The 24,572-nt window shown below is 34.8% G+C and overlaps 1 protein-coding gene and 1 long non-coding RNA gene across 2 annotated transcripts in view; one reads left to right on the forward strand and one right to left on the reverse strand.

Annotated features, from left to right (window-relative positions):
* Nucleotides 1-6,100: 6,100 nt before the first annotated feature.
* Nucleotides 6,101-10,788, reverse strand: LOC140147962 (uncharacterized). Its single transcript, XR_011858425.1, has 3 exons — nucleotides 10,504-10,788; nucleotides 7,565-7,623; nucleotides 6,101-6,801 (listed from the first exon to the last, which is right to left on the reverse strand). It is a non-coding gene; the product is annotated as an uncharacterized lncRNA (long non-coding RNA).
* A 3,281-nt stretch (nucleotides 10,789-14,069) lies between these two features.
* The window catches only part of LOC140147964 (Golgi-associated kinase 1B-like), a 67,430-nt gene continuing 56,927 nt past the window's right edge, over nucleotides 14,070-24,572 (forward strand). The window contains 1 exon segment of the mRNA XM_072169773.1: nucleotides 14,070-14,293. The gene's annotated coding sequence lies outside the window, so the exon portion shown is untranslated.

Raw genomic sequence — 24,572 nt, forward strand, 5'->3', positions numbered from 1 at the left:
CATAATGCAAGTTAATCGGATATCAGGCAAATTATGCAAAAGTTTATTAATATTCATAAATGTGCAGTTCAAATAACCAGACCGGGCACAAAATATACAGCACATTAGGTGAATATACTAAATTAAAGCTCTTTGATATAATCAAAATATTAAATAAATGTAATAAAAAAATCAAACAAGAGGACCAATCAGATCAAAGGATCATTAAACTCAGTAGGTTTGTTGTTCGATTAATCCAAAATAACAAATTATATCCATCTATCTTGAATTAGTGCTGTTGTTTAATGCTTGTCCCATTAAAGTTTTTTTTAACTTGAAAGGCTAGCCATGCAGTACAAAGTTTGCAAACGCTTCCAACCTTGAAAATGGGTTTATATTCACCAAACAAGTAGCTAAACCAATGGCCCATTAACCAAATTCCTTCACACTCCAAATTACCTTAAAAGCAGATCTACTACTTAACTTTTTATTCTGCGACAAGTTCGTTTCGGCTTGAAATATTGTACGGTTGACCCTCTACCCATTCGGTATTCTTTGTGTATGAAAATGAGACAAATTGGTTAATTAGTGCTTGAAACTACAAATATATACCGCTAATGCATCTGTATTAAGCGTGGTAATTTGTAATGCTTCACAAGATACCGTAATCTGGTAATAATAGGACTGCATGGTACAAAACTGAAAATACTACTACAACTGTACAAGGTATATATGCAACACTCATAAATAATATTGAATAATAGACAATATTGATAACAAGTTTGTATCATTTTTCCAGCTATGTCAGTAGCCACTGTTGTCAGTAGCGTACCCAGGACGTTTGCAGCTGGAAGGGGTAGAAAGGGGGACGAGGGCGACAAGAAAGAACATTTTGACCAACATGCCGGGCCAAAATGGGCTAAAAGTACCAAAAAAACAAAAAAATATCAAGTTAACGTCCCAGGGGTCGGGGAAAGAGGGGCAAGACTTCTTACAGAGCTGCCCCTTCTCCGCTTTTGCCTATGTCACTGAGCTATGATATACAAGAAACGGATTAAGAGGAATGGGCATGCTATGCAATGGTATGCATGATAAGTCCTACTTCAACGTTGAGCATTTACAGCAAAGAAGTCTCCTCTAAAACTCCCATAATATCCACGTGGTTCTGTAGAACAGCGCGGGCTTCTTATTTATTTTCTACAGACTATACTACATTTTTCGTCTGTACTATCATGATAACATTTTGCAAGCATGCATACATTCCTTATTATTAAACCTAATGCATTTTAGCTTAAAAACTTGGATTACATATTCTTAAATCGTCTATGCTCTACGGTTTTTTTTCTGGGTTATTGTATTGTTACAAATTAACACTGGAATATTGATGGCTGAGAATGCCAGCAAAGATTATTTAAACCCTATCAACACTAACGATTCCAAAGACAAAGACCATTAACTCGATTGAAAGTACTCGGGTAATGACGCGTGCAAAGCTCTAGACTCATTGTTGACGCTCTGAAAAAAAATCCCTATATAAAATAAAATCATGTTCAAAATTCATATCATAATTCATATGAGTCATAATTTGCAGCAGCACATGGGTATTTTATTTATCACTAAGATGGATGATAATTCCAGTTCGCGAAACATTTTACAAATTGTAGCATGTCCATAATAGTACGACGTCCATTGAGTGACCTCGGCGATTTATTAGCTATGATGGCGCCCTTCACATTTTTAAATTTTTTAAATTTTACTGTCGCAAATTTTATAATGCACCAAGGCACAAACACAGTGAATTCCTTTCAAAATCGGAAGACCTGTTACAAAACTGCTTACCTATATTGTGAAATATCATTCCAATGCTTGTCTTAAATGTATTCAGGAGGAATTTCGAGATGATTATATCGGAAAAAATCGCCGTGTTATGGCTGCAAGTCATGTCATGAAATCACTAAAATCTGGATGTTCGTGGCGTTAATAATTTTTTTAAATATTTCCCGTATTTGCTCAAAATTTGAAGTAAATCCAGAGGTAGCCACTGTCATAATAAACACTATAATGAAGTTTCCAAGTACTCTCCAGGGATAAGACAGCCATAAATCATATCAACGTGCGAAGATTAAGCAGTGCAAAATTCGGAAACCCGTGCGCCAGACGGAGATTCGCGGAAGTTTGAGTTGCGGCTGAGCCTCTATGACCTTGGTCACGCATCCCCATCTTAAATGTTCCAATAAATTCAAATTCTCACTTACGTTCATAAAGAAATGATAGAATTAAATATTTTTACATGAAAAATATTTATTTTTTTATTTTTACCTATCAAAATCATTGTTTATTTCACATTTTCGTAAATAACTTAAAACAGTCAAATCAGCGCGTTCGGCTTCGTCTCGGGGAATCATGATTCGGGATTCCCAAACTATGTAAATAAACAAAACGTATCCCGAGCAGAAATGTTAGATTTGAAGTATTTATTTATTATGAAGAGACTTCTAAATTACAGTTTAGTGAATTTCCCGCGAATGCTGTTTTCAATATCCGCGCAAATTAAAATTCCTCGTTTTCACTATTAACTCAAATATGCCTATCAGATGACATTCACAGGTACGGATGCTGCACAGGCTTTCATGAGTAGCAGCATTTAGTAGAAGTGATAATAGGCCTATCATGCCAAAAGCCCCTTCATAACGAGTACCCACTATTTCTATGAAGGACAGATATGAACCCACTTGGGGAATAGCTGGGAGGGAAGCATATTGGACTCGGGGGGATGGTACTTGATGAACCCGGGCAAGTAATGATATAAAATTGAATCGATTGAGCCCATATCTATTGGTAGAGCTATGGTCGAGTACAATATTTTAAAAATCATAGCAAGACCAATAAATATTGGGCGTAAAGCATCTAATTTTATCATTATTATGTTTTGGCTCCGATATTTTCACACACTTGGATTCATCAAAACATAATGAGTCCGATCGGATCCTAAAATTTGGTGGCCTTTTTTTACAGTGATTTTGAATTTGGATGATCAACATGTCATTATACTTTTGCTGGATACAGACTCGCTGGACTCCGGTTGTACTATAGTTTTGGGACTCTGCACCGACTTGGACTGGATTGCAGATACAAGAATACACAAATGGCCTGTGCTTGCTCGGATGAGATTGAGATGGACTCTGTGGCAGTCTTATAGGGCGTGGCATGCCCTCCTCATTGGAATCAAAATTTGACAAATTCTATTTAAAAAATAGTGCCCCCCCTCAATCATATCCAGCGAGTCCCAAGGCCTGGAATGAGCCCTCACCAAAAAAAATTTGATGACTCACTTTTGGTTCATACATAGGTTAAAAAAAGTCCCGTCTCAAAGCGCCCATGCAAATTTTGTTTTTCTTAGCACGTCCATTTCGGTTGAAATGACAAAATAATTTTTTGTTTCCTTTTTTTTTTAGTTTTTTGCCGTTTTTCTTTGTGTAAAAGAACCTAAATTTTATGCTGTGTACTTTTAAGTAAAAAGAACACTAGCAAATGACATATTAATTAATTCAATTTTTTTTTTTAAATCTTTAAAAAAAAATCTTAAAAAAACAACCGCATTCGTGTTTGGAACTGCCAATTGCTTTGAGACATAGCTTTTTTTTTTTATAGTTTAGCCTCATCAGGACATTTGCTGGATCGGAATTACATCTCCTGCTCTTGGTCAATCACAACTACAGCTAACAAAACACACATTGGTTCAAATATTTTCTAATCGCATTTTATTTTGTATCAAACAGAAATTTGTCACAAATTTCTTAACAACTATATGAGTTCTTCACAGCCATTTTATTTACCACAACATGGGTCAGTCACCTACATTAAACATTACACTTATCACTTAAAATTCACTCTATCATGACAGTTTATGTCATTTGAATTCAAGTAGCACATTTTCAAAAATACAAATGTATTTTGGGGTTTAGCATGTCTCCATTTGATGACTAATACCATTCTAATTCTTTGAGGTAATTGTATCATTCATATCAATGGTTCATGCTCTTGACCACCCGCTATGCCAGGGACATGTTCTTATACATTTACATTTCACTTTGTATTAACAATACATTACAATTCTTTGCATTTGCAATTTTGCATAATACACAAGCCATTCACCATTTTAATACCACCATGCACCACATTGTAAACAAACAGTCTGTACGACATAACAGCACAAATTCAAGTACCATTACTGAAGATGATGGTATCATAAATCGTCATATCATCTACAAGCCATTCACCATTTTTCATACCACCATGCACCATTATGCACCACATTGTATCAACAAAAGTTTGTACTACAAAAAAAGCACAAATTCAAGTACCATATCTGAAGATAAGGGTTACACAAGTCATCATTATTTATGTAACAATACATTTCAATTCTTTAGATTGCATACACATGCCATTTAATACCACAATTATGCACCACATATAAAACAAACACTTTTTCTGAAATGAGTCTTCATTGTCATACCCTCCATGTACACCTATCCAATTCACATTTTGGTAAATCCCATAAGCCTTTGCATGTAGACCTGAGATGTGGTCCTTTGACACCACGCCAATGTGTACATCATTTAGCGAACATCGTTACTGTGCATTTGAAAGCCATGAAGTGCGCAGTAACAATGTGTACATCGGCATGACAACATCAGAGGTCTACCCACAAAGGCTTATGGTATTTCCCGAAAGGTGAATTGTGTCTTACCCCCTCTCCATTTCTATATTACCCTTCTCCATTTCTATCTTACAATCCATTTCCATTGATTACTGTCTTACCATCCCTCCCCATTCCTGTCGTACCATCCCTGTCGTACCATCCCTACCCATCCCTGTCGTACCATCCCTACCCATTCCTGTCACACCATCCCTCCCCATTCCTGTCGTACCATCCCTGTCGTACCATCCCTACCCATTCCTGTCACACCATCCCTCCCCATTCCTGTCGTACCATCCCTGTCGTACCATCCCTACCCATTCCTGTCACACCATCCCTCCCCATTCCTGTTGCAGCATCCCTCCCCATTCGTCGTACCATTCCTCACTATTTTCCTGTCTTACCATCCCTACCCATTGATCCCCTCTAGTCTTACCATTCCTTCCCATTCCTGTTTTACCATCCCACCCCTCTCCATTTCTAAATTACTCCTTGCTCTCATTTAGATATTTAGGGATTTGTAATTTGATGAAACCACAATTTGGTGTAAACATTGTATTGTATTCCAGCACTTCAAATTGATTTAAAAAAATTCTTATATGGAATGGATTTTGGATTCTGAAATTTAAAAAAATGCATTTGCCTAAAGAAATTAGCTATATACATGTATAATAAGGTATTAAATTAATTTTGTTTAATGAATTTCTGAAATAAATCAAACCAAAATTGAGAGCTTTCAAATCATATAACTTAATTTGGCACGTATGATTCTTTATGATTTGTTAGTGTAAATTATATATTAGTAATAACAAGACTAATGTGCAAGTGAAATTAATTCTAATAATATATAAAACAATAGATCTGAAAAGTTTTTATACAGTGGAAACTTGTTAACACACTCTTAACCAAAATGTCTGATAACAGTGATTTTAGAGTCTCAAGTTTATAAATAAACTCATGATGCCACAAACTTAATTCATTAGCCCCAGCAATTTCGTGTTAACAAGTTTCCTGTATTTTGCAACATAAATTACCGTACTGACGCGAGTATAGTCCCACCTTCGAGTAAAGTCCCACCCCAAAGTTTCAAAAATTCTGAGAAATATTTTCGGTTTTGGAGTGTACCTGGACCTGGAGCTAAATGTTAGGATCATTCATGGTTGATTAAAAAAAAATTTAGGCCTATATGTTTTGAATAAATTTGTACTCATGTCATACTCTATTATGAATTAAAATGCATTGAATTTGTATACAAATTTATTCAAAACACATAGGCCTACAATTAAAAATTTTAAATTTTAAATTTTTTTTTTTTAATCAACCATTAATGATCTTACCATTTAGGTTTAGGTCCAGGACACTCAAAACCGGAAAAAAAAAAAAAAAATCGAAATTCGAGTATAGTCCCACCCCAATTTTGAAAAATGTTCACCCCAAAACGGGGTGGGACTATACCTGAGTCAGTACGGTATATAATCTCATAAAGTACATTATACACAAAAATAATAATAAATATTTGTAATTATCACTAAATAAATTTTGAAAGACAAACAATAAATTTAACAATTACTTTTTATTTGACAAGTCGGTTTACCCATTGGTTGTTGGCGCGGCGCATAGTAGACGACCTTGTCAAGTTGTCCCTTCTACGCGATCGCAATTCACCAGTGCGTATCTGCATTTCCTGGACTGCGGAACTAATAAAAATTAACTTTAGACTCATATTCCTTGATCATGATATATTTGTATCCAGCTTCACACCATTGGTGATTGGTTGCAAACATCTCACTAGTGTGGCAGCTATTTTCCAATCACTGGTTAGTATAATAAGGTGGCATAGTTGTATCTCAAGCTTCACATCACTTTATTGGTTGCAAGCATTGGGCATAGTTTATACCATTGTGAATCAAATAAAAGGTGGCACATTTGATCCAGCTTCACACCACACGTCATTGGTTGCAAGCATTGGTCATCATGCCACCGTAAATCAAATCAATAAAAAGGAAGGCAGTATTCCTCCAGCTTCACAACATGAGTTTCCACGAATGTGTAGGTTGTAAGCATGGCACTATGCCTTAAATTGTGTTGAGTCAAATGAACTCCATATGTACAAACCTTTCCATCTGCAAGACAAAAACAAAACAGAGATAGATGGTTAATATAGTACCTTGCACCTTTTATTTTTTAACAGTGATACATTTTTCTCCATGCATACCAACTTCCCAGTTTGTTTCTTGTGGGGCTTCCACAAATCAATGCTTATTTGGCTTCTTTTGCTTAGGTTTGGGCTCACCACTTGATTCAAATTCTTGATTAGACAAGTGAATTTTGCACCTAGTACAAACACAATCAGTTGGCCCAATTCCCTTTTGGTCAAGTTATTCACAAGTCTGGTATGATGTGGCAGGCCATCACTTTGAATAATGTGCCAGTACTTTGATGGGAGGTTTTGTTTATGGCACACTGCACATGGTCCACGACCAGGGCGGTCGGGGTGGCTTTTGTCACAGGAAGATTTTGGTGCCATGATTTAAAGGTAATTTAAATTGAAACAGCTGTGCATTAGTAGAAGTCTTGACCTACAATTTACCTTACAATATTTACATTACCTTACTTTACATACTTACCTTACACAAATTACATTACAATATTTCAAATTACATTACAATATCATACTTGCATGAAAAGTTTTCAGTATTATATGGACTTGCGCAATATAACAAAACACAATTTAATGCAGTTTTATATTTTAAATTTCAACAGCTGAAGAAAGCAAGTTGCTGTTGCAATGTTGGTGTGAATCAATTATCAGGACAGAATTTTGACAGTCAATGTATACATGCAGCAAACATTAGAAAAATATATTGCATTGTAAAGTATACATACCTTCTCCGGCACTTCTCAGTTGGGCACACCCCGTTATTCAACAACAGTTCCTCTGAAGTCTGAAAGCATAATGCAACAAATAAATTAATCAGGCACAATCAGGAACAGCATTTTCTACAGTACAGCTCCTCTTCAGTTGCATTTGCAAGAGTGATTTATAGCTCCTCTTGATGACTTGTTAAATTCATAACATTTGGCTACATACATCAGGCATGAGACTGCACTTTCCTAAAAACAAACTGACAATGCGTGTGAAATTGGGCAAAAAGAACCAAAAACAGGCCTAAATTTAATAAAGTTACAGAATTAATATTTTATTGAAAGACTAGTCTTAAATTGATAATCTAACAAGTATCCAGATTAGTCAAAATTGACAAATCTCCCTAATGGAAAAAGAATTATTTAATATGTGGGGATTTTTAAAAACAAAAAAAAGAAAAAAAAAAAAAAAGGATAATCGACCGACCGACCCAAATTTCAATTTTTCCCACTTGAGGGCAACACAACAAAAAAAATGTTTTGCCTAATAAAGAAGTTGAGCTGCCGGGCGCCGAAATTGTCGAGTGCAATGACGTCCCAGTTAAATACAATGAAGGCTGACGACACAAATAACCATTACGTCATTGCACTTACACAATTTCGGCGCGGGAATTTTGAATATCGTGTGTTGATGAGAGCCGACTGTTTTTATTCGTTTTTATGGTCAATTTGAGTTTGTTTTAAATAAAACCATGTGATTCGTGCTTGATAATTGTTTTTGTAACATAGGAATAATGTTCAGGGTTCCAGCACCTTTTTAAAATTCAAGGACTTTCAAGGTCCAAAAGCACGATTTTCAAGGACTTACCACAACACAAAAATCATGATCGCTCTCCATGCGGCACATATTAACAAAGTGACAGCTCCTCCCCAAATTTTGTCAAAATTATATTTTAAATTCCAATTTGCAAGGACTTTCAAGGACTGTGTGCAGTTTTCCAGGACTTTAAAGGCCTTGAAAAGGCGTTTTCAAATTCAAGGACTTTCAAGGACCGTGGGAGCCCTGAATGTTATGATTGCCCGGACTCCCTTTAACTAAAAGTTGTCAAGAAAAAAATTGTTGGCGCAAGAAACAAAAATTAGGAACGAAATAAAAAATAAAAAAATGTTTGCGTTGGTATGCATCGGTAACCATAACTTGCGTCAGTAGCCATACATACAGTGTACGTTGATAACTTGCGCCAGCAAGTTGTGTATCAATTTCATCTGATACACGCGACCAAAATAGCATTTTAGAATAAAAATGAAGCACACTTGAATGCGACGGCAAAGTAACCAACACGCCCTCTTCAATTAGTCCAACCGAGAAGTTGTTAAACTACATTATTACTGAAGTTCAACCGGAATAAAAGAAATTGTTGCTCCATAAATTATAATCATTTTTCATAACAAAATATGATATGAAAACACAGGTGAGCAATGTATGAATATATGGAGAGGTTAAACAGGTTGTAAATTATCAATATTAAAGGCCTATTCAGTGATTTGCTCATCCGGACGACAGTGTTCACTCTCTCTGGAAATTGGGTGCGCCAAATGAAACATTTTCTTGACAAATTGGCCCAATTTTGGCTCGGTAATTCCCCAAATTGACTAATTGTAATACAGCACTGCAAATTTGTGTGGGCCAAAAATAATTTTCACTGGGCCAAAATTGAGACATACGGCCTCTGAGTAAACACTGCCGGACGATAGTAAAAATCATCAAAATTCAGATTTTGGTACCTTTGTCATTGTCATAGATGTGCTGACATAGTGACATAGCCTGCTAGTGGTTCAGCCGAAAGCTGTGTATTTACGACAAAATAAAGGCATTTACATGAATCTGTAATTTCTGTACTCTCAGTACAGAAATTAGCTACATGTATTTGAATGGGGCTTCAACTTCTTCAATATTGCTGTTTGCTTTTTGTTTTTTGCAAAATTTTTCATTTCAAAAATACCAAATGACAATTTGAATGCCTTATCCTTCACTTTTAAAGCAATTTATAAACAATTTTAATTTTTTTTACACTTTCGCTGGGATCACTGAATAGGCCTTTAATACTTTGTGACATTTATAATGAAAACATAATTAAAACAGTCAAAAACGTTATTTCGATAACTTCACAAAGAATTGTTTTAAATTTAATATATTTGAAAATTGGTGACGATTGAATGAATTGAATTGTCTACTTGTATTACAAACGGTCACCGAATACGAAAGTAACAGGAGTTGTACACACGTCACTTGACAGTACATGTAGATACATTGTAGATTTCTCGAATATTGTACCAAGTCATGAAGTCCAAGACGGCAAGAGCAAACCAAATGAAAAGTCAGTAAAATTAGGATTTAGGTCATAGCAGCTGAATGCTATGCTGGGATCTTGTCTCGTATCATAATACATGGACATGGTAATTCATGAATTGGTATAAATATGTTGAATTTGTTTGAGTTTGATTGACATTCGACATTCAGAACTTGTCATTGACCCGACAGAATTATCGAAAAATTGACATAATGGCCATCAGGATCAGCATTGTAAATTACGAATAAACAATCATGACAATACCTGATGTAATGCAGCAGTGAGTTTATGGCTATTTAATACATGTATAAGCTTACCAATCATGTTACAGTACAATCGTTGTTCGGCGAATCGCCATATTCGTGCACTGACAACACATGTGAAAGAGCATATCGCAAGCGCATACATGTCATGCACGTGTGCCGAATTTTGCTCCAATTTTGAGACACTTTTTCTCTACAATCCGTATCTTGCTCATTAACGGTTTTACAATCAAAAGTTGCCTAAAATACTAATGAAACAAATGCATGCATGTAATTTAGGCTCACAGGGATAAGACAAGAAATATTCTAATCAACTTAGCGTAAACAATCGTAAAATACCACTTACCAGTACAGTCAAGGACGCCGCTGCTGGGGATGATATTTTCCTAACCGGATTAGCAAGGTTAATCCCAGATATATATTAAGAAAGTTCCTATAACTAGGTTTATTTTAAAACAAACCCGGTTTAAAACAATCAATCTGACCTTTTAGAATCGATTAGAGAAGTAAACCCGCTTATGACGCGCGAAAATATATCGATCTTGATACCCACGAGGGCTCAGTTCGTCAATGCGAAGTTCGCATCGTAAAAACTTGACCTTTAACGGTCAAATCGCGAGTTGGACGTCGTACTAATAAGATTATATTGATTACATTATTGCAGATGCTCCAAATTACTATTCCTGTAAACTTGAAGCTTGGCTGTTGTAACATTTTTGATGGATAGATGTTTTTGACGAGATTGGATACACCGGTCGTATAGATGCAGACAGGTTTGTCATTTCACGAAAGTCAATCACATCATTAATTATTGAGAAGGAATGGAGGAGCAAAATGTAAAGGAATGAAAAAATTTGAACTTACACACAAGCGTAACTTATTTAGGCTAAAAAATGCAATAAGCCCCGCTCGCATCATTTTTCTTATAGTATTTTTACCGTAAAATCATTAAATTCTGAGACATATTTTGAATAAAATGTACTTGATTCGATACTCGCATTGTTTACGTTTGAAAAATTGATATATGTACTTCAAATGTGTAAATAGGAACCATAATTTTATGCTATGCATTTTTGAACACTCGAAAATTACTGGCTACATCTTAATTTAAATTTTACAAAAATATTAAACAAAGAAAATCTTACAAAAAAACCACACACAATCCGAATTCGTGTTGAGATATAGCATTATTTTTTAGCCTTATATAGGATTTTTTTTTCTCAAAATACTTTAATACTTATACTGTCTCCATCAGATAGATTAAACGCACCTCAAATTGAAATCCAGTAAGAGCACATCCACAGCATCCGAGGACTGACTAATGCGCCTTTATGATGTAAGTTGCCCAGAGGGAGATGGTCAGTCGGGAGCTTACCAAGACGAGCACTTGAAGATTAGGGTTTAGTTTTGTTATCATACGGAATTGGTTGGTCATCTCGTCCAAATATGATGAAATGAATTATTTATAATCAATTAGACGGTAGTCTTTTAACACTTTATATGCTAGCACACTGTACAAAATGGCCGCACATTTAACGGACGCCCGTATTTCGAAATTTCCCGTTATTTCACGGGAACCAGCCGTAAGCAAAACAGCCTTTTGTGATTAGAACCACCTACCTTCCTCTACACCCACCCACACACCTACATGTAATACTACAAACCCAAATTTTCCGGTTATCCCGTAATTTGGTTTAATTACGGGATAACCAGAAAATTTGCTGCCAGTGGTTTCCCCGTACTTTTACAGGGACAAGTAAAATTAGGGAATTTAAATTTTACTTTCAGTGTGTTTTAAGCAGGATTAAGTGGGAGTTAATGATACACATGTGTTAGTAGTATTACATGTAGATGTGGGGTGGGTGTGGTGGCAGGTAGGTGGTTCAAATCACAAAAAGCTGTTTTGCTTACGACTGGTTCCCGTAAAATTACGGGAAATTTCGAAATGCGGGGCGTCCGTTAATTTACGATCATTTTTACAGTGCATGCTATTGGTCTGCGATGGCTTGAACATACGGGAAGACCTATTCAAGTTGAAGTTAAAGGTCTAACATTGTTGGCCAGGCGCCAACTGGCTAGATTTGTGCAGTAACTAAATACCGGCAATTACTAAATGTTTATACTAGTGTTTGGGTTTTTACACTGGTCAGGAGCTTGGACACTTTTATTATCATCGATTATGTTTTTCATAAAATGTTCGAGCTTGTGTAACACTTTATGAATAAATCTAGATGTGTTGTTAACTTTTAAGATTGAAGACAATGATATTTGGAAAAATAATTATACCAATTAGTATACTACATTCAGTAAAACATATGATTTGCTGAATACATTTTTTATCTTTTTTTCTGATAAGATTCATTTCATATAAATGGCACCGCTAATAGGGTAAGTAATGTTAATATCTTACACAAAACTAGTTACTCTTAACTTATTCGAAATATATATATTTAATAGTTAAACCCCGATTTCTTAACAAACATCCAATAGTCATGACAGATTCAAATATGATAAGTAATAATGCACGAATTCATATTTTAATTCATATCAATTCTATCTGACCGATTCATCTTTCACGCTCTATGATTTCGTTCAAATCCACCCGGGGCCTTTCGTACTTTCTATACCATAGGGAATACATTAGCCTTTTCTACGCTCAGGATGCCAAGTTCACAACACTGAATCCAAAGATGTCTGAATTTTCAAAATGTCAAATTATTGTGATCAATCTATAATCTTCATAAAAAATAATCAGAAAAGTAACAGGTCCAGCATTGTTTCAGTGGTTCTTACTTAAGGTTTACAATGTTCTCAGGTCTCCGGTAAAATCCGTCTGTTGGCATCAACTACACGTTAAATTTTACACAACTGCACTAACATGAGCTGACATGTCCACAGATGAGGGCAAGAAAACAGAAAACAAAATGCAATTTAAGCATGTTATGGGGGTGAACAAGTGGTGGTCTAATTTGGAAACTCCTACATCATTGTACATGTAGCTCAATTTTAACCGATCTCTTACATAGATATCATAATATTTCAAAGATAGCCTTAATTCGAACAAATGTTGTCGGTTTTTTTCTTTCTTTTTTCGTTTTATTTTTACCCACACTGAGCAGTATTGCCTTAGGGTATTATATACCACACAATTACCAGCAGCAGGGACTGGTGTAAGTTTTTAATACCCGCTGATTCGAAAAAGTTTCATTATAACAAATATGCAAGACTACCATCATGACCATGACTACCGCATAGCCCTTATGTGCATCTGCACTCAAGAAGATGCATACGTATGTGTATTCTTATGAAGTGAGATGGCTCCATCATAAATAAATAATACTGTATCGTGTGATTCAACATACCTTGACATTGTAAGCAGAAGGTATTCAATTATTTAAAAATATTATACATATTAAAGCATATTTTTAAGCATTCTAATGAAAAGTGCGCCAAAGTTGTATACATGTACGTGCGTACTCGTAAGCGGAGAGTATTATTTAATTACCAGCGCAGACGTTGCTTAATGAACTTAATTCTACACATTTAATTAATATACATTTGAGCTTAAGCACGATGATAATCACCTACACGAGGGATTTTCCTTACTCCTACTTACCTATTATTAACCCCATATGTGTGTGTCGAATGCAAACAATGCACTAAATAGGAGGCTATCGAATTATTTACAATCTAAAATTTCAGAACGACAAAATGCAATATATTTTTTGACATAGGAATTTTGCATTAAGAATACTTGTGTACAAATTTACCCATTAGCTGTGGGCAAATAATAAACTTGGTTATATCGTTCCACCAATATTAATCTCTTATTTTAACCAACCATTTGAACTTCAGTCACGAACAGATCGAGTTTGTTCTTACGTCAGTAGCACGACCAGCACGCCGCCGTCACTAAAAACCAAAAAACACAATCGTGTGTTTACGCATTGGTAACATAAGACTATTAAGAGCACACATCTGTAGATAGCACCATTGGTTGTTTATATTGAGTAAGGTTAGACGTATGTTGCTGAATGCTACCGATCTTGAATTTAAAAATGGAATAGTTATAGTATATTATATATATATGTGTATGGAACTGTCGACTATCTCTACACAATGATGAAAATAATACGGTAAGTGACAAATCTTTGATATCTGTTATCAATGTACCTGTGAACCTTTATCTGTTTTACATAGATAGTCAAGTATTATCAGTATAAACTTGCGCTAATGAGGTACACTATTTAAATAATAGGACAATATAGATGCTGATATGATACGTGTGGTATTGCATAACACTCAAAAATCGGAAGCAACATTTACTTGGTCTTGTCACTTTAAATATAATAGTAATATAGCATTTCCAAATAATTATTAGTATGAGTTCACCATTTTAGTATTTATGCATTTACAATCTGGCTTTTGCTTAACATTGAACACGTGGGTAGCAGCAATTGCATTAACTGGTTTGACAATGTGGTCATTGTGTCGCAAATAATGTAATTCTATAGATAGTGAAATAAAATGAAAAATTTAGAAAATGAACTGAAAAGTTAACAAAAGTACACAAATAGCACAAACCAGGTAAACATATATATAATCTATATACTAGTAATCTAACCAGTTACATATTACTCGTAAGTTCGACTTTACAATGGTATAGTTGCTGCGTGGTTCTTTGTTACCTGTGTTAATGCTTAGCAATATCTACATATATAACGTTGGCATTATTTATGTTGGTAGGGCTTATTTGGATTTTTCTGTAAGCTTAACAAAGACTACAATGAACATGTACTGTATAGGTGACAAGTAAATGGTTATTACCTACCAACATGTCACGAACAGGTAAGGTAATATTGATATTGATATACGATATGGTAGTTAGATTGCAAAGCATGATTTTAACTACCTTTGTTACACCTTAAAACACTTTAAATCTGTGGAAAGCTATCGCTAACAACAACCGGTAACAACAATCACTCTTAAGCTGTGTGTAAAGGGTGTTCGTCACGAACGATACATTTTGGCAAGTGGTCATGATACTCACTACATAATAATTTGTGTATAGCTTAAGGTATACACGGTGTACATGGTGTCCCAGAAAGAACTGTACCATCGAAAACTTTCATGTTTGGGTATTTTAATGCCCAACCCAAACATGACACAATAATTTATGCAATTGCACAGTCAAACTGCTCTCATATACGCAAATAGATTCATCAGGATTGTCCATTAAAAATTTTTAAAAAAAGCTCTCATATATTTTTTGAATTGTCAAAATTGACCGTTTCGTTTTTAAAATACACCAATTTTACGAACCTAAGGCCTCATTTTCTATCCGTTCCACCGATTCAAATAGCAGTCAGCGATCAAGCACTGAGCATATGATAGAACATGATTTGTTTATTACAGATTCTGTTTGACTTACCCATGGTTGATGGGCATTAAAATACCTGAAAATTTCGGATGGACCTTGATTCTCTTCAAAATGTAGTGTTCTAGATAATTCAGTCCAATTATAGTTACTAACTTGCATTTGACAAGAAGATTTTATCTTCGTTTTGCCGAGAATGTTATGAAGCATATTCTTTAAGTAAGTATAATGAATAACTGATTTCCAGCAAGAATAGTGCTGCATCTAAAAAAGGAAGTCCCTCTGAAAACAAAATTCACTTTTCAGGGTGTGGAAAAGGTCCACATTTTGGGAATTCAGCACCCCTGCCTGTCAAATCCTGACGGTGTATGGACATGGATGGATGAATTATTTTGAATAGAATACGTTTAAATGAATTTACGGTGCTGTTAGTGTACGTATACTTATCATATCTGGTACTCTGAGTAGCCACAATGTCAATTCTTTTCAATGTTATTTCTTAAAATTCTCTCTCCACTTACTAGCCCAGGAAAATCATACAAGTGGCAAATGTTAAATTCTTATCAGAAATCAACTACATTGAAAAGCATATTTTGGTTTCAACAATAGTTATTATTAATGCATATTATTTACAATATAAAGGGTAAACAGATTCTACGGTTAGCAATGTTTACCGCTCTGTGACTCATGACTTTTTGTCTAGCCTATGTCTAACGTCGTACTAAAAGTCATCAATTTGCTTTTACGTTGATGACTTCGTTCAGCTATTGATATTGATTACCAAAATGCTTTAGAGTAAATGGAAGGATAACAAAAATCCGCCACTGTGTCTATTGTGTATCTTCATTTGTAGTGACAGTGGACTGGTCAACCATATCAGTGTCTACCATATCTTCATTTGTAGTGACAGTGTACTGGTCAACCGTTTCAGTGTCTATACTGTATCTTCATTTGTAGTGACAGTGGACTGGTCAGCCGTTTCTAAAAGCTTTTTGCTTTCCTTCCTAGAAAGAATGTTGATTTTTATTTTTAAAACTGAAATATTCACCAGTTGACCTTCACAACATACTAATGAATTGTACGATTGTAAAGATTATTATTTATCCAGGTATCAATAACTATGAATTTAAGATTATAATCTGATCTATTGGAATTATAAAACGTAACTCCAGCAGATCAGATTATAATATGATAATGACAACAATTCATAACTAATGAATTGTCACATTAATTTCTAGATATCTGAATTGTTCCTTTTTTCTGGAAAAATTGTGGGACAATAACTAGTGACCTTGAGCAGGACAATGACCCCCGTGAGCTTGAAAGGGTATATCACTTTTCATTTTTATATATTATTAGCAATTATACAAATACTACAGGCCCTTAGCCCCAATATCCGTAAGCTTGCAGGCCCCAATTTTGACAAACAATACGAAACACGAGTTTGGTTACCTGTCCATACATGTTCTTAATTATCATGTTTATATGGGTATCCAAATTATCCAATTACTTTCATGATGCCCATGTCATGAAAGTAGACATTATATGCCAGTAGTCCATAGCATCATTAAGTGACACTGATGACAAACAACCGTGCCATGGTTATAAACATCTCAAAAAAAGGAACTAACCCCCCTTAAATAATGACCATTATTCATAGCAATTGACTAAATATTGGCGTACATTTAAATCAATGTAACCCAAGATTTGAAGGTTGCAGTAAATTATATTGATTTTGTATTCAGTATAATGGAAGTAAATCTGTATAATGATATCTGAGTGTTTTTGTATTAGACGTAAGTGCAACTTTCAAATCTGGACCTCACTACATTAAATTGACCGGTGTTTTATTGTTTTCTGCGCTATCGTATCAAATGAGGTGTCAAAACGCGCAGAAAAAAATTCTGCTTGCACAGCATTTTACAGATTTGTAATACAATAGCCCCTTCGTGAATAATGGCCATTATTTAAGGGGGGTTAGTTACTTTTTTTGAGATGTTTATTACAGGTTATTCCACATATATTACATTATCATGTTTTAGATATTCTAAAAAAAATAATGAAATTCAACGGTATAGTTTTCACCTGTAGGAATATTCATTTGATTTATGACAGTATTACTGTAACTATCCATCAGTCTCGAGAATAATATGATCCAGTATCAAGTATATGATGTCACTTGTTCTCCCATGACAAACGATTTACCATCGCTTTTACAGTAGTGTTATTACTAAGTTTATTAATAAAACTCAGTGTATAAATTCAATATTATACATACAGCGAAGGAATAATTTATTTGCTGAGTGGCTTATTAATGCATTCTTTTATAAATGGTTTATCTCTCGAATGATAGTAATCTTTTTTCCATTTAATTTCACTAAAAGCTCCCTTTTTCTTCTCATCAAACAATCTTTTGCTGTAATTCAGTCAGTGTTATCATATTGTCTCAAAATCATCATCACCATCACCATCATCCTAAGCCATCGTCGACTCACTGCAAGGTGAAGGCCTCTCCAAGGTGACGCCACAATGCTCAGGTCAAAGGTCATGCAGAGGTCAAATTTTAGAAATGCATTTCCTGGACATCTGTAAGGGGTACGGGGCTCAAACTTGGTGACAACAAACTTAATGATCTGGTGAACATTTTAGAACATTTTACAGGGGTCAGGTCAAAGGTTATCTTGGGTCAACCGTCAATCCCTACATGTTGAGCCACTCTCAACTTCTTCTCCATTTTCTGAGTCATGGCCCAAGTTTCTGAGCCATATGTTATGGCTAGAAGGACACACTGGTTGTAGACTTTCTTTCAAAGACATAATGGCATATTGCTCTGCATCACCTCATTCAAGTTTCCAAAAGCACCCATCCTGCTCTTACTCTTCTTCATGTTCTTCTAACGTCGTCAAAGTGGTTGTAGCTCATTTGGACAACTTGACCCAAGTACACATATTCTTCAACTTCTTCTAGTGCTGTTTGGTGAATGTGAAGATTTGCTTCGTGATAACAAATCTGTTGAACATACTTTTGCTCTTGCTCATGCATGTTGATCTTCAGCCCCACTTGTTTACTTCCATTGTTGAGTGCTTGCAGCATAGACTCCAGATCATCAGGGTTGTCTGCAAAGATTATAATATCATCTGCAAATCTCAGGTGGCTTATACTCTCCCCATTGATGTTGATCCATTTCTTTTCCCAGTCAAGCTTTTGTATGATGGCTTCCAGAGCTGCGTTAAACATTTTTGGTGATATGGTATCTCCCTGTCGATCCCCCCGGTGAATGTTGATTTTGTTGCTCTCAGAGTGTAGCCGGGTGGTAGCTGTTCCTTTGCTGTATATGTCCTTGATTATGATCAACCAGTGCCTGTAGTACAGCTGGAATTTCAATGCTGTCGAAACCTTCTCATAGTCTATGAAAATCAAACACAATGGTTCCTGATATTTCATTTGCTTTCTCTATGATTAAACTACATATAGGTGATATGTGGTAGAGAATCCGCTTCTAAATCCGGCTTGTTGTCGGGGCTGGTTGAAGTTCATGGTAGCAGTGAGCCTATTGGTTATGATTTTGGTGAAAAGCTTATAAACATTGGATAGAAGACTGATTGGACCATAGTTTCCCAGATCTATGATGTAGCCTTTCTTATAAAGAAGGATGATAATGGCATTACTCCAATTGTCATTTTGCCTTCTCGGATACACTGTGTGCAGAGATCAGCTAGCTTACTTCACCTCCCTCCTTCAACACGTCAGTCAGTATCTCATCCTCTCCTGGTGCCTTTCCTTTCTTCATATCCTTAAGGGCAGATCTGCGTTGATGGGTGGTATGTTGGGATCGCTGGTTGAGACTAAATGTGGGCCTTCTACTGGAATCTTGCTACTGTAGAGGTCTTGGTAAAAATGTTCACCTCTGGATGCAATTCCATCCCGGTCGGTCTTTTATTACTTCCCATCCTCATCTTGCAGGGCAACCATCTGTGAGCTCCTATTAAAGTGTTCTCTTAGATCTGCCTTCATTCGTTTCCTGATGGTTTTACATACTTCCGAGTACTCCATTTTCTGAATGTTGGTTTGCTGTTTCATTTCCCGCCTCTTCTTGAGAAGTTTTACAGTGGTTTATGAGAGTTTGTCTCCCTTCTTTTTCACTTCATTTCCAGCTACTTCCCTGTCACAGCTATTGATTGTTTCTGCTATGGCTTTTCAGTAAGATCACACTCCTTCATTGTATCTTTCAGTGCATCAAACTTGTTCTGTAGGGCTAACTGGAACTCTAGTGAATGTTGATGTAGCTTGTTCAAATTGGCTCTCTTCTTGCGCATTAGCTTGGGTCTTTCCAGTTTCATGTTAATGTGAATCTTAGGTCTTACTAATCTGTGGTCACTAATCTGTGGTCACTGCCTGTGTCTCAAAATGAAGCTGATCAAATTCTACTTAATATAAACGTATTATCTCAAATTTAATTTCAATTGCAAAGTCTCCATTTGATAGGGCTGTTGGCGAGTAGGATTTACATTGTCGACAATCTTCAAATTTCAAGGTCCGAGGTCGACAAAGCAACACATCAATAAAGTCAAAATATTAGGTTCAGAAACACCCAAATATTACCACATACTACGCATCACCAGAATATTGGTATTGTAATGGAAAGATAATCTGCACCACTTACAAATGATAATAGAAGACGGATGCAGTTATTTGTTTGTAAATAATGGCGATTTTAAGCATATCTTAAGCTTATCTCTAATATTTTAGTGACTGTTTTTTGTGAACAATTATTCCATGCTTATCGACAATCAGGATAATTGCTATGCTATCAATATTGTACACAACAACACAACTAATTATTTAATGACCTTGAGCAGAACAATGACCCCTGTGCGAAACGGCGAGTTTATACTAACTATATTAGCAATTATGCAAATACGTGTGGGGCATCAGCCCCATGTCTGTAAACTTGCAGGCCCCGTTTCTGGCAACAACTACGAGCCACGAGTTTTGGTCACTTGTCTAGTGTCTATATATAATATTGTTTATATGGGTATCCAAATTATCCAATAACTTTCATAATGCCTATGTCATGAAAGTAGGGATTATATGCAAGTCGTCCATGGCATTTATCCATATGGTACACTGATGATAACAAATTCAACACCAGCTATCTAAATGAGTATTCCAATATATAAATTGTATTAATACGATTGTAGCATCTTATTTTTCCTGCTAATGTTATTATATTATTTTGTAAATTTTAATTTTAAATAGGTTAATTGTTCAATATTCTAAATAAATAACTGAATAATTGAAATTCACTTGTATAGTTATCACCTGAATGAATATTCATTTACTTTGTGTCAGTTTGTATGGGATACAGTATCAAGTATAATATTACTTGTTCTCCCATGACAAAAGATTTACCATTGCTTTCAATGTATTATACATACAGTGTAGGAATATTTTAATGCTTGGTGGCTTATTAATGCATTAATTTATCATTCGAATGACAGCAATTTTTATCTTTTAATCTTACAATGCTATATTTTACTTTTCACAAAATAATCTTTTGCTGTAAGCGTGTTGTCATATTCATATTCACTTATCATCCTTAAATGTCATATTCATATTCACTTATCATACTTAAATGTCATATTCATATTCACTTATCATACTTAAATGTCATATTCATATTCACTTATCATACTTAAATGTCATATTCATATTCACTTATCATACTTAAATGTCATATTCATATTCACTTATACTTATAAGATCTGAATGTCTTGGTCAATTTTGTCAAGTGATATCTCAAAATAAAAATAACCTGATAATATTCTACTGAACATTAACGTATCATCTCAAATTTGGTGTTTCCTGCAAGGTATCCCCCTTTGATGTGACTGATCACAAATAGTTAGTGAAAAAATACTTTATGACCTTGAGCAGAACAATAACCGAAACGGTGTTTTACTTTTCATTTATACATCTCATTTTATTAGCAATTATAAGATGGACCTCAGCCTTAATGTCCGTAAACTTGTAGAACACATGTCTGTAACAAAATATACAAGACATAAGCTTTGGTCCTCTGCTATAGCATCCAAATTATCCTATTACTTTCATAATATCTATGTCATGAAGTAGGCATCAAGCTAGTTTTACATAATCATGCATTTGTGACACTGATGACAAACAGTACGCTGGAGTGCAGTCCTCTTCGTCATTTTTTTTATTTAATAAATAAATAAATAAATAAATGAATATATAAATAAATAAATAAATAAATAAATAAATAAATAAATAAATAAATAAATAAATAAAGAAAGAAAGAAAGAAAGAAAGAAAGAAAGAAAGAAAGAAAGAAAGAAAGAAAGAAAGAAAGAAAGAAAGAAAGAAAGAAAAAAGAAAGAAAGAAAGAAAGAAAGAAAGAAAGAAAGAAAGAAAGAAAGAAAGAAAGAAAGAAAGAAAAAACAACAACATATATTCATAGTTAGACTACCTTTTGAATAGAGTGCTCAATCCCAAGAAGGGAGAGCGTATAAGGTAGTCTAACTATGAATATAATGTTGTTATTACTTTCCTGCTATGCAGTTGAGCACTATCTATGATAGTACAGGCAGACTCTGGGATAGTTTGGCTGTTGACACCATGGAATGTAAATACTTCCATTCCGAGTAGATGGTTGTCCAGCCAAATTTTCTCCACCATGTCATCTGACTCAGAGTAACGACTTCTATTCTGGAAAGTCTAAAGTAAAGTAAAGTAAAGTAAAGTAAAGTAAAGTAAAGTAAAGTAAAGTAAAGTAAAGTAAAGTAAAGTAAAGTAAAGTAAAGTAAAGTAAAGTAAAGTAAATAATGAAATAGATAATGAAATTCGACTGTATAGTTTTTACCTGTATGAATATTCATTTACTTCCTGTCAGTATTACTGTAACTATACATCAGACTCTCGAATAATGGGATACAGTATCAAGTATATGATATTACTTGTTCTCCCATGATAAAAGATTATTACTTCAATATAGTAGTAGCATTACCAAGTTTAGTAATAAACCTGTATAAATTCAATATTATACATACAAAGAGGGAATACTTTATTTGCTTTGTGGCTTATTAACGCATTCATTTATCACTCGAATTATGACAGTCTTTATCATTTAATCTCAGACACGATTTAATCTTTTACTTCTCACAAAATAATCTTTTGCTGCAATTAAATCAGTAAGCGTGGCAACATATTCATAATATACAGACACGTTCAATGCACGTGTGACATTCAAAAGAATTCGTTGTTTTATATGCATTTATTGCATTCATTTGTCAGTCTTATGATGCTTTATGTTGACAAAATGGCTTCCGTTTGTACATCTTGTTACATCAAATACCATCTCAATCAAATATAATACTTTTATCTTTGTACGGTATATCTTAACACATTTATAATTTTACAGGAATATACAATTTACTTAGATATTAATACACCTGTCGCAAACGTGAAAGCAATTTCTAATGGTTTTTCTCACTAACGTTATTATTTTTATTCATTTCAATGAATATACCGTATCGATCATTTTGCTGCTAACACGCTTTTCGTATATTTTACAGAAAAAAGTACTGTTAATCTAATTTTCATTCTAATTGCATGATGGCAGTCCATATAAATTAATACCATCTCATTGAGTATTCCAAATACGATTGCAACATCGTATTTTTCCTGCTAATATTATTGTATCAGTATATTTTAATATATTTGTAACTCAATATATCTGTCGAGAAATTCTATCACAATATCAGGAATCATAAGCATTAAGAAAGCCCCCTGTCCCCGTAATCCATACTTTGCCACCGTGAGTTTTTTGTCCCTAACCAAATCTATGCGTGCTCGTAAATATTGAGCCGATACTACAAACTCGTCTTTTCATTAAATAATTTTAATAAAGATATCGGAATTCTTCAGAAGAATTATCTTAGTACAAAATCTTAGTCAAAATCGCTATAAATTGTGAAGTGTTAAATTGAAGAAAGTATAATGGAGCAGAGACACCGGTAATTATAGCCTAATTCTGCCGCCTCTATCTTGCATTTAAGAAAAACGCACAAAAATGTGGTAGTACGTGTATGTACCATACAACAGGCTTAATTGATAGACTCCAGTTTGCTCGACCCAAATAGCTAATTTACCCCGAGGCTTTACTACATAGCCTACGGTATGATCTTCTTTTACATCAAAATTATGATCGAATATAAGCGATGCATTAGATGACCAATCTCCAGAAGCCACAGTTCTTTTAATTGAACTATCTACCACCTACCACGTGCTCAGGAATAACCTATGGTTTATTGGGTATCAAACTCTTACTCCTAACACGAGATCAATAATGTTTTGATCTAGTTGACGAATACAGGTTGATGAACTTCGTAATATAATTGCGACTATTTAGCAGGACAAATACCAGTAGTCATCGTCAGGTAGGGCGAATCCATCACCTCGTTCTTCCTCCAGGCGTTACAATGGTGTGAATTTACATGGTGCTGTATTCATTGAAAGAACACGAGTGAAAAGAGAAATTTAATACTTGGCGCGCGCGGCTATACAGGGTTAAACTAGTGCATTCTTCATTTAGCAAGTACAAAATTCTTAATTTCTCTGATACCCTTTGAAACAGCGTTCCAAACACTCAACACCGTAATATGTGCCAGGGAAAATGTGATGTTTCAGGTGCGTCTGTGCTGTCAAATCACCAAAATACGCTGCACAGATTCTGAATGTTTTCAAACAAAAGTTGAAATTAAAGTTTTCTTTTTTTATTATTATTTACTTAATAATAATGAATAAAATTAGGTTTTGCAGGGGAGATTTTAGATTTCATCATGCAATGCATTTAGGCAGACAGATACAGTCAGTATATTCAAGATGTACTATTTTTATTCTTGCTGCATGTAATGCCTTTTGTTTCTTGGAATTTCTGGATATACAGTGTTGTAATATGACAGATGTTTTGAAAGTGCAAAGCTTTGTAGTTCCTTTCTTGCCGTATTTCCTCATCG

This window comes from Amphiura filiformis, chromosome 1, assembly GCF_039555335.1.
Source record: "Amphiura filiformis chromosome 1, Afil_fr2py, whole genome shotgun sequence".
NCBI lineage: Eukaryota > Metazoa > Echinodermata > Ophiuroidea > Amphilepidida > Amphiuridae > Amphiura > Amphiura filiformis.